We start from the raw sequence: 12,725 nt of genomic DNA on the forward strand, positions 1-12,725 counted from the left end.
AATTGTAATGACTTCTACTTCTTGATGAAAAAGTTCATTATAATTGGATAATTAGTGCTAATGTCTCCTGTAAAGGTTGCGATGTTGGGGGAAGAAAAACTTGTAAGATGGAATAGGAATAATTTGACATGTAAGAGATGCCATCCCTAACCCCCTTGCCCATCTTTGGCCAGTTGGTTGCCAGCCTTGTAGAAGGGTAGTCATATGATGATGAGCAAACAACTCTGGACTCCTTGCTAGATTATGTTAGTGTTCTCATATGGTTCTGAAAGTACAAAATCACCGGAAAGACCATGTTTAATGGATATTACTAATACAAAATACCCAGACACAAGTAAAGGAATGTGAATTTATAACCCTAGCATTGTCATTAAGGTGCTCCCAAATTCTCTAGCCTTCCAAGAACTTATCTTTAATTTAGTATAAATTTTTAAACACACATTTGGCTTAACTGTAACATAATTTAGAGCTAGAAATTCAACATCCTCTTAATATTTCTAAAGATTCTTTGAGGCAGGGGTTGCATACATTTCTTCCTGTCCACCTATCCATTTATTTCATCTGTATTATCAATAATTGCTTTGCATTTTCCTTCTGGAGCTATTTTCTTTATTCTGTCTCCCTTTTCAACCTCAACATGAAACCAAGCTTCCTTTTCTTTAATCCCTTCCTTTTAAGTATTTTTAATGCAGGTTATGTAGGCATTTAATAAAAGTTGGATTGAGTGGAGAGGGATTATATTTTACCACAGCATAGTATGTATTTCTATCTAAATATCACTATTGTTAATAATTTCTTTTTCAATTCCTTCCACAAGGAATTTTTCGGTTTTTTTCCCTCTGATCTCATTTTCCCATCATTTTTCTGGTCATGTCTTTTTTTATTCCTCTCCCAAGATTTCTTAGCCTCACTCCCCTTCTCTGTTGTCCACAATGAGCCTCACCTTTTCCCTCTGGAAGCCTCAGTAAACTTTAATTATTACTCTGCAATTATATAAAATATATCTCTATTCTATAACCTATAAATTTTCAAGCCTGGCATCCTATCTTTATATAACCAAATGGGTCTATTACAATGTTTTCATAAGCCTAAGACAACTTTCTGCAGTATTTCTGCTCAAATTATTTTTCATTTGATATTTATTTATTCACCAAATATTTATTTTGGGCACCATGTGTCTGTTAAAAAGAAATGCAAAATGTACAACGAGGAGTGGGTCTCCTAAGGGGAATGATCATTTGTTTTAATAAATGCTGTTAGCCAGCAAAATATTTATGAGGCACTTAATGTAGGTGGCCTGGAAAATGTATATTGGCCAATGGGAGTGAGAGGCTGACAGTTTTGCCTAAAAGCCATACCTAATACTGTAGGAATGAGTGAGACTTCTGGGGAAGAGAATGTTGAGGCAGAATCTAAGGGAAAACTCACATTTAGAGGATGAAGAGTCACTAAGGCAGTGAAAGAGACAGAAAAGCAGACAAGAGGAGGAAGAAAATTAAAATCCTGTCAGCTTTGAAAGCCAAGGAAGGTGAGCATTTCAAGAACGGTTGTGGGATGGGGAGGGCGGGAAAATGTCAAATCCTGAAAGAATCATGATGAACATGACAGTTCTTAAGAGGCAATTGACTTTCAAGAGAGCAGTTTCATTCAAGGAAGGAGGTTTGAAGTCAGATTATCTGACATTATTGGGTGAGTGGGAAGAGAGGAATTAGAGGATATTCTTTTGAGAGGTTTCTGCAACAAGAAAGAATTGTTCCGAGAATGAAATGGGAAATTATATATTTTGCAGTTACCCTTTATTAATCAAGAATCATGGGCTCAATTTTCATAGAGAAAATTGTTGGAATATGAGGGGGCTGAGATGGAAGCAGAGTACAGCTGGCGGTAACTCAGAAGCTCCAAAACAAACGTGGAAGAAAACAAATTAGAAAGTTAGCTAAGGAGGAAAACATTCAGTGTGCGCTGCTGGATAGCCGGTCATTGTACTGAAGGGGAACATAGAGTACCAAGTAAGCGAAATGAAAACCACGAATATCTAGACACACTCATACAATTTCAAAACTCCAAGGATAAAAGTCCTAAAAAGCGGGGGCCAGGCGCGGTGGCTCACGCTTTTAATTCCAGCACTTTGGGAGGCCGAGGGAGGTGGATCACCTGAGGCCAGGAGTTCCAGACAAGCCTGGCTAACATGGTGAAACCCCGTTTCTACTAACAATACAAAAAATTAGCCGGGCGTGGTCGCGGGCGCCTGTAGTCCCAGCTACTCCGGAGGCTGAGGCAGGAGAATGGCGTGAACCTGGGAGGCGGAGCTTGCAGTGAGCCGAGATCGCGCCGTTGCTCACCAGCCTGGGCGACAGAGATTCTGTCTCCAAAAAAAAAAAAGTCCTACAAATCTTCCAGATATAAAAGTTGTTCTCTTGTAAGAAGACTCATGGGCAACACTGGATACTAGGAGTCAGTATAGAAGTAGCTTCAAAGTTTAATGAGAAAAAAAACTGAACCCTAAATTTCTAAGGCTAGCCAGACTAGCTTTCAAGCTTGTCAGGGTGAGGTAAATCAACTTTGGCCCATTCTCTGTGAAAGAATATGTTGAACAAAATGATAAATGAATCCAAGAAAGAAGACAAACGAAGAAACCGAAAATAATAGTTAAGTATAAATTATTAAAGCACAATGTACGAATGTAATGGTTTGGAAATACATGACAAATGGATATAAAGGAAGAAGGGGAAGTGATAGCAGACCCAAATTATTGTCTTGGCTGGAGAAACCTATAGAAGCTGATTAATTAAAGAGATTGACAGATTTTTAAAAATACACTTTATGTGAAAAATTAGGGTATAACACTTTTAAATAATTAAATTACGATATCTCAAGAAAAAAGAATGGCAATTCCTATCAATCAAAAAAAAATTAGGAAAGGGCAAAAAATAAGCAGCAAGACAACATGGTAAAGACAAACACTAAAATAAGACAGAAGAGAAATGTTCAACATCGTAATAAATATAATAAATGTGAGTGGGTTTAATTCCCTATTAAAAGGAAGAGGGTCAGATGGGATTTTTAAAATCCAACTATATATGTTATGTAAAAGATACATGCTTGAAGCAAAATGACACCAAGGGGCTGAAAATAAAATATAGAAAAAGATGTAGCAGACAAATGTATCAACAAAGCAGGAATAATAACATTAGTATCAGACAAAATTGGAGTAAACATGAAAAGCACAAATCAGAATGAAGAGAGATGTTGTATGTTGATAGAAATCAAATAGATTCAGATGAAGAAGAGTTAATGTCTGCCCTGCCAACACTACGTGCACTAAAGTATGTCAGGATAAACACTGAACACTTCGGCGGGGGATGTGGAATGTGGCAATATCGAACAAAATTTAAATTGTGATTCCTCACAGCAAAACCACTTTAGGAGACTCTCTTCAGGTAGAAAAATCTTTGAAGACAACACATATGTCTAACGATAGGGAAATATAAGGGAGTTATGTAGTTCAAGTACATTTATATCTTCTTGGGCAGTTTAAAAAAATAAAAATAATAAAATATATAATGTAAGAATAGGAGGATAGAATGATAAAGGACAGATATTATCTTCTGAGGTATAGAGAGACTAGATTGGCCCATAACAAAAAAAATATTAAAAGTAAAAAGAGAAAACTGTAAACATAATACATAGAAGACAGTAAGACTACAATATTGTTTGTGTCATAGTGACATGTCTTTTGTGTCCACAGTTTTAATTTAAATGGTCCTTTAAAACAAATTTTGTGGAATAATAATACGGATGAGATATGCGCTTGGTTTTATATGAAGTACTCTATGAATGAAAAACTAAATTAAAAGTTATTTATAAGAGAAATGTATATATAACTACTGATAACCTTTCTAAAGCGCTGGCTTGTTAATTTAATTTTCTTTTTTTTTTTTTTTTTTTTTTTGAGACGGAGTCTTGCTCTGTAGCCCAGGCTGGAGTGCAGTGGCCGGATCTCAGCTCACTGCAAGCTCCGCCTCCCGGGTTCACGCCATTCTCCGACCTCAGCCTCCCGAGTAGCTGGGACTACAGGCGCCCGCCACCTCGCCCGGCTATTTTTTGTATTTCTTAGTAGAGACGGGGTTTCACCGTGTTAGCCAGGATGGTCTCGATCTCCTGACCTCGTGATCCGCCCATCTCGGCCTCCCAAAGTGCTGGGATTACAGGCTTGAGCCACCGCACCCGGCCGTTAATTTAATTTTCATTCAATATTTCATAAGCCTTATATCTCAGACTAGGAATAACAATAATGTTCTTCTATCAAAAACAAGATTTTTGTCTGCTATGTTCACAGTTACATCACCAGTGCCGAGAATCCTGTGTGGAATGTGATGGTTGCTCATTTAATATTTGTTGAATGAGTGAAATGTATTCATTCCCCAATGCCTTTGATAAAATTCCCTCCTATAAAAAAAATTCTGTCCAGTGTGGATGCTAGCTACAGCATAGATGTACTTTTTAAAATAAGTATTAGGCAATCTGAGGTTTCACGTGCAAAGTAAACCTTGATTTAATGCTTAGACGTGGACAAAATAACTTCAACCTTGAATGATTTGAGAAAATGTCTTGAGGAAATGAAACAACTCTTATGTTACTCAGACTTGTGCATGTGCACACATTCGTGTATGTCTGTGTACAGACCTGTTCATCGAGCTTGGCCAGGTCTTTTACAACTCTTGGTCTGCTGAGAGATAGCCTATATGTTCACGAATCAACTTTCATCTGAGAAAATGATGTAATTTTAGAGCATAAGGAGACCTTAGAGATCATGTTCCCAGTATCTCCTTTTGCAAGAAGAGGAAACAGGTGCAGGGAATTTAAGGCGTGATGCCCTGAAATATGAGCTGCATCTCTTGATTGCTTATTTATTTTTCCACCCTTCCACATTGAGCCTTAACCTTCATCCCAGTTAAAATGGTCTTAACTATCTTTAGTATGTGAAGCACAGCTTTGAAAATACTAATTATTTGTAGATCTCTCTATAGAATACCACTTGTGCCTTAGTAGTAATAACAACTGATGAAAACAAGCTCAAATAGTAGTTAATTGATTAAAAGAATTTTTATGTACTAGAAAAATACTGAAAGTATTTTCCATGTATCTTAGTTCATTTCTGGAAAATAAGCTAAAAGGTTAAGGGAATAGTTAAGATGGCATTAGAGTTATTTTAGAAATTATAAATGCTATATACATGTCTTAGAAGAATCATTCTTATTAAGAAAGTCAGGTTTGATACTTCGTTCACTAAATGTGTATAAAAGATACTATTTTAAGTTAAAACTTTTTGTAATAAACTAAAATATAGTGGTAGATAAATGGTAAAACATGACCAGAACTACTTTGGTATTTCTAGATTCTCTTTTAAAAAAGCATTTTTATATAAATATAATAGGTAAAGTAAAACTATGTGAAAAACAGAGAAATCTTTCTCCCTTACCTCCATGTACAAAAAGTAAGCCTTGAAATCTTTCAACTCAATTGATTGTAATTCAAGTACAATACAGAGGCATCAGAATTACCTAAATACTAGTGTTTTATGAAAAAAGAAGATATTTCAGCTACCACTTTTTTTTTTTTTTGGTCAAGCAACCATTAATCTAATCTTTAACCTTCAATTGTAGGGTAGCGTTTATTTTGTACTAATAATATACCAACAATGTACCAATAGTAGTACTATGAAATAATGTACAAATTATTTTATGGAATATTTTAAGTTATTTCAGGAAATATGTATACAGTGATATTGCTTTAAGTTAAATTCTTCTACATTACACTGTTACAATAAATGATAATGAGCTTTGGTGAATTTAAAAGTACCATACTGGACATAAGCCAGATAAGTCTCCATCCTTTTGGTAGCCCCTATAAAATGTTTTCTGAAGACAGAGTGTGCAGGTCAGAAAGCTTGGCAGAAAAGCAACCAAGCCATGTTCTAGTTTGGAAAATATAGAAATAACCATCCAGGGACAATTCAGTTTACTTTCTTATATTTCTGACTTTCTAAGATCTTGTCAAGAGACACATTAGCAGCAAGGTTATTAAAATTGTATGCTGTAAGAGTTTTAGTCTACTGTAAAAATGTTAACAATTACAGTAAAGCATCTTATTTAGCACTGGTATGCTAATGTGCTAAATTAAGGTCTGAAACAAATCAACAACAAAAAATATCCAACTGCTAGTACTGTTGAAAGTAGAATTGTATTTGTCATTTATGTGCTTCTCGTCACCAACAAATAAAACATATTTTTAAGCAAACTATTCCTGCTGATTTATAAGAATTCAGTAGTTGTCTCAGGAAGATATGAGATATTAACACACAATTGCATAATGGATAAGACATAACAAATAATTCCCGCATGATTACACACATTGATGAATTCTTGCATAGAAGACTGTGTCCAACTTACTAACATTTCCTGGACGGCAAACAGAATAAGTATAAAAATAATGATTTAAGGGTTTGTCCTCTGAATTTCCTGAAAACATTTTCATAAAATATTTTATTACATAATTTTCAAACAAATGTTTGAGGAGTTCCGAAGGAAAATCTATTATATGTAATTATTTCATTGTTTTTACTTGGAATAATGTTACATAAATACAGCATTATTGTCTAAATACACCAAATATATTTGATAGTCACTTCTACAGAATGTTATAAGTTAGATAGTGTAACAACATTGAACACTCTTGAACATTTTTAACTTTTCTGTAAATATATTAGCAGTATGCCCTTTGACTATTTCATGTTTTATCCGTTTTTAGAAGTGCTCTAAAATTACTCATTTGCTTAACAGAGTTACGCCTAGCTACCCAATAAAATCATTTCTGTTGAAGTATTTTGAAAAGCAAGTTTTGTTTTGTTTCTGTAAGAAATAGCATTTTGGGCCGTGTAGCTACATATCTAGCTTTGGGAATGGAACCAAGAAATAATAAGAAAGAAAGAATATCAGTTAATCTCTTAAATTTTAACGATATATCTATCAGATTTCTAATATGTTTAATATTGATTAATCTTATTTTATTTAAATATATCCAAATATTTATTAATTTATTATATAACTGTCATTCTTGAATTTTTTGGAAGTTTTCTTCCATCATCTATTGTATTTTTTATGGTTCTTTGGGAAAATGAAATTAGTATATTTATAATCAGTAGTAAAAGTATCCTTTAAAAATTTTTTATTCAGTTCATGCTAACTGTAGAAAATTTTTTTATTATATCAATTCCAGTCTTTTATCCTATCAGCTCTATCTTTTCACAGAACACTTGGCCATACAGGTACTAAAAAAATAATTAAATGAGAATACAATTTTTAAATCTGATAACATTTTTAAACACTATTAAAATCAAGGCAAACTCTTAGAAATTAGAAAGATACCAAAATCCTGATAATCTGGGTTGCTCTTCACTATCAAAATATCTTCCAACTATATCCGGACACGGTGGCTCACTTCTGTAATCCCAGCACTTTGGGAGGCCGAGGCGGGTGGATCACCTGAGGTCAGGAGTTCGAGACCAGCCTGACCAACATGGAAAAACCCCGTCTCTACTAAAAAAAAAATACAAAATTAGCCGGGCTTGGTGGTGTATTTCTGTAATCCCAGCTACTCGGGAGACTGAGGCAGGAGAATCGCTTGAACTTGGGAGGCGGAGGTTGCGGTGAGCGAAGATGGTGCCATTGCACTCCAGCCTGGGCAGCAAGAGCGAAACTCCATCTCAAAAAAGAAAAACAAACAAAAAAAACCTCCCAGCTACAGTGTGTAGGAAAAATTTTCATGCAAAGTCACTGTGCCGGTTCTGTTTCTAAATGAACAAATTTAATAATTTATATTCCTGCCTAAATATGAGCCTATAAGGCATTAAATCTAATAATATTCTTCAGAAAATATATGGTTGCTTCTCAACAGTACTTACTTGCCTACAATACCTTAAGCCAGTCAGATGATGGAATCTTTCTCCGGTCAGCAAATCATATTTTAATATTCTTTCTTGTTGGGTTGTGATAAATGAGGTATCAGTTCCAATGTACAATTGTATGGCTTGAAAGATTTAATTCTATTTCTCTTTGGAGACATATTAAAAGATTATTTTTGTTTTCTCTTTGGAGACAAATTAGCAAGTCATTGTAGTTGAGAACATTGCAGTATTTAAGAAATTGTTATAAAAAATGAATCTCAAGTGTAGCTCAATAATATTTTGATTATAATGGTTTTACATATTTCAAAGGATCAGGTCATGTTTAATGGATTTCCTTGAACTATGAGCTTTAGAATATCAGAAACCATTTCTGATTCATCTTTATGACTTTGTTCCTAGGATACTAATTAATAAATGTTTATTTTAAAAAAAGCTTTGTTTCAGGATGGCGACATTTAATTTTTAAATGAAGCAGTATTTTAATTTTTTAATAATAACCTGAATATTTATGGATAATAACCTTATTGCCAGCAGGAATTTTGACCATGATAATCATACATAACTAATTTTCAAGTACTTCACAGAAAATTTTATTTTTCTCCCCATTGAACTAAGCAAGTTAAAGAAATAGTTCTCGACATCTAGAAACTTGCATTTTGGAGAAACAATTCTTAATGCAAAATTTATTTGTTTGATAAATAAATATTGAACTTCAGTTATTTCTAAAGCAGGAAGTGATTTTAAAATTCATAATACTTCCTTTTCCTTAGAAGTTTATAATCTGCTAGAAAGAGTAAGACAATCTAATAATTATAAATAAAGTCAATGTTTAATTCAAAGTCAAGAAAAATAGAAGTTGAGGAAGGCAGAGGTTATGTTTGGTTAATGAGGAGACAGTTCATGGAGGTGCTGCCATTTGAGTTGGGCTCGGTGAGAGACTTACTTGCAGGCATCACTGGAAATGAAGGTGTTTTAAGTTTAGGAAAATGTAAGAAAGGGTGCAGTGGTTTGACGAATCTCATAACAACAAGTAGTGCACTTTGACCACACAGTGCAAGTAGGACATAACTCCAAAAGTTTGTTGAGAAGCAATAATGGCATAGGTGAGGATGACTTCTGTGGACATGTAAACAAAAGATAACTAACAATGTGAAATAGTATTTCCATTGCTAGACAGATTACAGTAATGACTCTTATCTCCTAATCTATTGATGTGTTTGTCTGTATGTTTAAAAATACACATGGTAAAATAAGAAACGGATATGTGTTTGTGTTTTAACTTTTTAATGAATTTGATTTCATATGATGACCCTTAATTTCCAGACAAAAACTTTATAACTGATAATTGACTATCAAAAGTCAAATTTTAAGTCTATTTATTTTTTAATGATCTACTTACATATTTCTGGATTGGGGAAGAAATGACATAAAATTGTACTGAAGGAAATTATTTTCAAAATTTTTCTTTCATGTAACTTTGATCGTATGTGACTTCCAGAGCCTATTGCTTTTTAGCAAGAAGCACAGTGAAAGATTGAGAAAATGTACCTAAACATGGAAGTCATCTCTAATCATTTGGGTTTTATACATGAACATAGTTGTTTACCCACCACTTCACTGATAACATAAACATAAAGGTATAGGAAATAACCCTGTATATTCATAAACCATGTACCATGTGTACATATATAATGTTATGCTCTACATTATTTCATTTGATTTCATAACTTGCTTTCCATTGCTTTCACCAAAGCAGATCATCTTTTTATTTGGTTATGTTCTTTTTCTCGTGTAACTAATGTAATATGTTATCTTTGCCAACTAAGAATCATTTGAATATGAATCAACCATCCATGAAGAATTTATATTATTCAGAAAGCCTGCTATGCTAAAAGTATACCTCAACCCACTTTCACCACATAAAATAATAGCAAAAATAATTGGTTTTTCCTAAGTTTGGATGATCCAATTGGACTAAATTTTTATTAGAAGTGAAGAAGATAATGCTATCTTGAAAGACAACACAAATGTTTTAAAAATACCCCATTGTGAGGTATGGAGAGAACTATAACATTATCTGTTAAATCTTACTGTTAATAGCAACTCTAAAACAAAGAAATTTTTTTATTTTGAAACATGGGATGTAAACTTTGGCAGAAGAAACACACTTGGTTAGACAATAGTTTATGTATTTCAATTACAAATTTGAATTAAGTCTAGAACAATAGATGTGGAATATTCAAAAAATACCACCATAGTGTTGTTTTCCCATCTGAAAAAAATCAATGAATTTTAATGTCTTCTCTCTTATAAGGAATTTAGTTATATCAGGACCTCATATTAATTCTCATTTTTTAAAAATAATTTTTCAGATACATTATAGTGATGACTATAATCAACAATTCCAATTCAAACTTCTGATTATGTAATAAGTTTGTAATCAAGTTCATAAAGTATTGAAGAATTTCTTATTGCAAATATTGTGACTTATGATAAACTATCAGCACTAGTATTCATATAACATTGATTATTGATAAGTAGAAATAACTACGGTGTAGGATATTGAAATTTAATTTGTAGAATATTGAAATTCAATTTGTATTACACATATTTTAAGAGATGTAAATCACATTCCAACTGATAATATAAAATGATTTACTTAAATTTGTTCTATTCTTTAAAAAATGAACACTTCAACTTGTTTTAAACTTAAAAAAGTGTTAAAAATTGAATATGCCACTTTAAAAATCATCCCAAGGCTGTCCATGATAGCTCCTACCTTTAATCCCAACAATTTGGGAAGCAGCAGTGGGAGGATCCCTTGAGGCCAGGAGTTTGAGATCAGTCTGGGAAAGACAGTGATACCCTGCTCCAACAACAACAACAACAACAACAAATACTTTAAAATTAGCTAGGCATGGTGGATGGTGCTTGTTGTCCTAGCTACTTGGGAGGCTGAGGCAAGGTAGAGGATCACCTGAGCCCAGGCGTTCAAGTTTACAGTGAGCTATGATTGCACCACTGCACTTCAGCCTGGGTGACAGACCAAGACCCACGGACATACTCAGACCTCCTTAATTTGAAATCATAGTCTCTCTTAAAAATAAACCATTTTCCTTAGAAAAGAGATTTCTGCCTGTTATCATGCTGCCACTGAGTTGAAGAATTACCTTCTGCTAGAACAGGTTATACAGTTATTTATTACATAATTAAGTTGTAGGCATAAAATAATCTTTTCAGCATTCTTTGCCCTCTCAGTGCCAAAATTACCTTAGTGTGAGCATCAGAGCCCCCAGGTGACTTATGTAAACCTATACTCTGACATAAATGCTGAAAACAATAGACATACCCACAACTTAAAGTACAAATTCAAGAGGAAATAAGGTGAAGTATACTGTTGATAAAAATTACTACTAAATTCCGGTGCTATTTCATATCCAGAAACATTCTAATTGCATATAACATTTGAAAATATTGGATAGTCATTCTACATATAAACTTCCTAAATCATTAATTTCCAAAATCATTGAATGAGTGATTAGATACTTCTTATGGCCTGGCAAAACATGGTTTAGGCACCACTTACAGCACACATAAATGAATGGAATGAAAGGATGTTGACAGTAATGGAAAATAGTGATGGATTTTACAAGGTCAAACCCACTGACATTTTATTATTGATAAGTAGAAATAGCTACAGTGTAGGATATTGCCGAAATCTAAGCAAATGAATTTTTAAAAATATATTAAATAGAAGCTATTCTTTTATATTTTCTGCTTTGGATATTTTCTCACCTGACAAAAACACACATTTAGATTTCTCAGGGGATGTTCTTTTGAGTAGATTATCTGTAAAAAATTTTATGACACATCAGTCAGGTGCCATGGTTTAACTTTTATGTGAGGATTAGCTAGGACAGATGAAAATGTATGCTAGTCTTTTCTCCTTACATATAAGAATTGGCAGAATTACTGCTTACAAAATACACTGCTTAATTACACTATCTGCAGTGTCAGTGGAACACATTTCACCCAGTCATCTTTGTCATGTTTAAGACACCTGGTCTTAAGGGCCTAGTAATTTTCTTGATGTAAAAAAGATAGCAGCACAATGTCTTGCCCCTCAGTATTCCCTTCCCCTATCTAAACTCCTATGAGACAGAACCAACAACTATTCCATACATTAGGCTCTGATTTTAGTAAAACCACTTTTCAGTCACAGTTCAATAAGCACAGATGTCTTGCAGAATTCTAAGAATATGAATTTTTAAAAATATGTTACATAGAAGCTGTTCTTTTACTCAACTAATTTTTTTCTTTCTTCCATTTGTTTCTGAGTTATTCCCAGATAATTTTTTTCTGCCTTTCTTGAAAGTTCTGCTATCAAATAACAGAAGGCTGGAAACAATAAATTTTATAAATATAACTTTAAAATAGAAAATATTCCTTTACATGTGATTAGAAAAGGGGGGAGGAATTTATTGGGGCAGGGAAGGGAATAATGAGAATGACCAAGGCTACTGTATTCCATGAGCCTTTGAAGACACCAAGGGCAACCTCATTTTTGGATGGCAAAAAAAAAAAAAAAAAAGTAGTCTGTTAAATGACTGGGTTTACCTTAGAAAAGTTGAGTTACAGGACTGAGTAATCTAGTAACAAGGAAACTGCTGACAAACTTCTGGGGGTGATCATTGTTGAGCAAAGAAGCAGATGCTACCAAGTCAGGATTCTCTGTTTAAAAAAAAAACAGTTAACACTG

The 12,725-nt window shown here is 33.6% G+C and overlaps 1 protein-coding gene across 2 annotated transcripts in view; it reads left to right on the top strand.

Annotated features, from left to right (window-relative positions):
- ADGRB3 (adhesion G protein-coupled receptor B3) overlaps positions 1 to 12,725 on the top strand; it is a 756,359-nt gene that overhangs the window by 275,150 nt on the left and 468,484 nt on the right. The window lies entirely within an intron of this gene.

This window comes from Theropithecus gelada, chromosome 4 (genome assembly GCF_003255815.1).
Source record: "Theropithecus gelada isolate Dixy chromosome 4, Tgel_1.0, whole genome shotgun sequence".
Classification (NCBI taxonomy): Eukaryota; Metazoa; Chordata; class Mammalia; order Primates; family Cercopithecidae; genus Theropithecus; species Theropithecus gelada.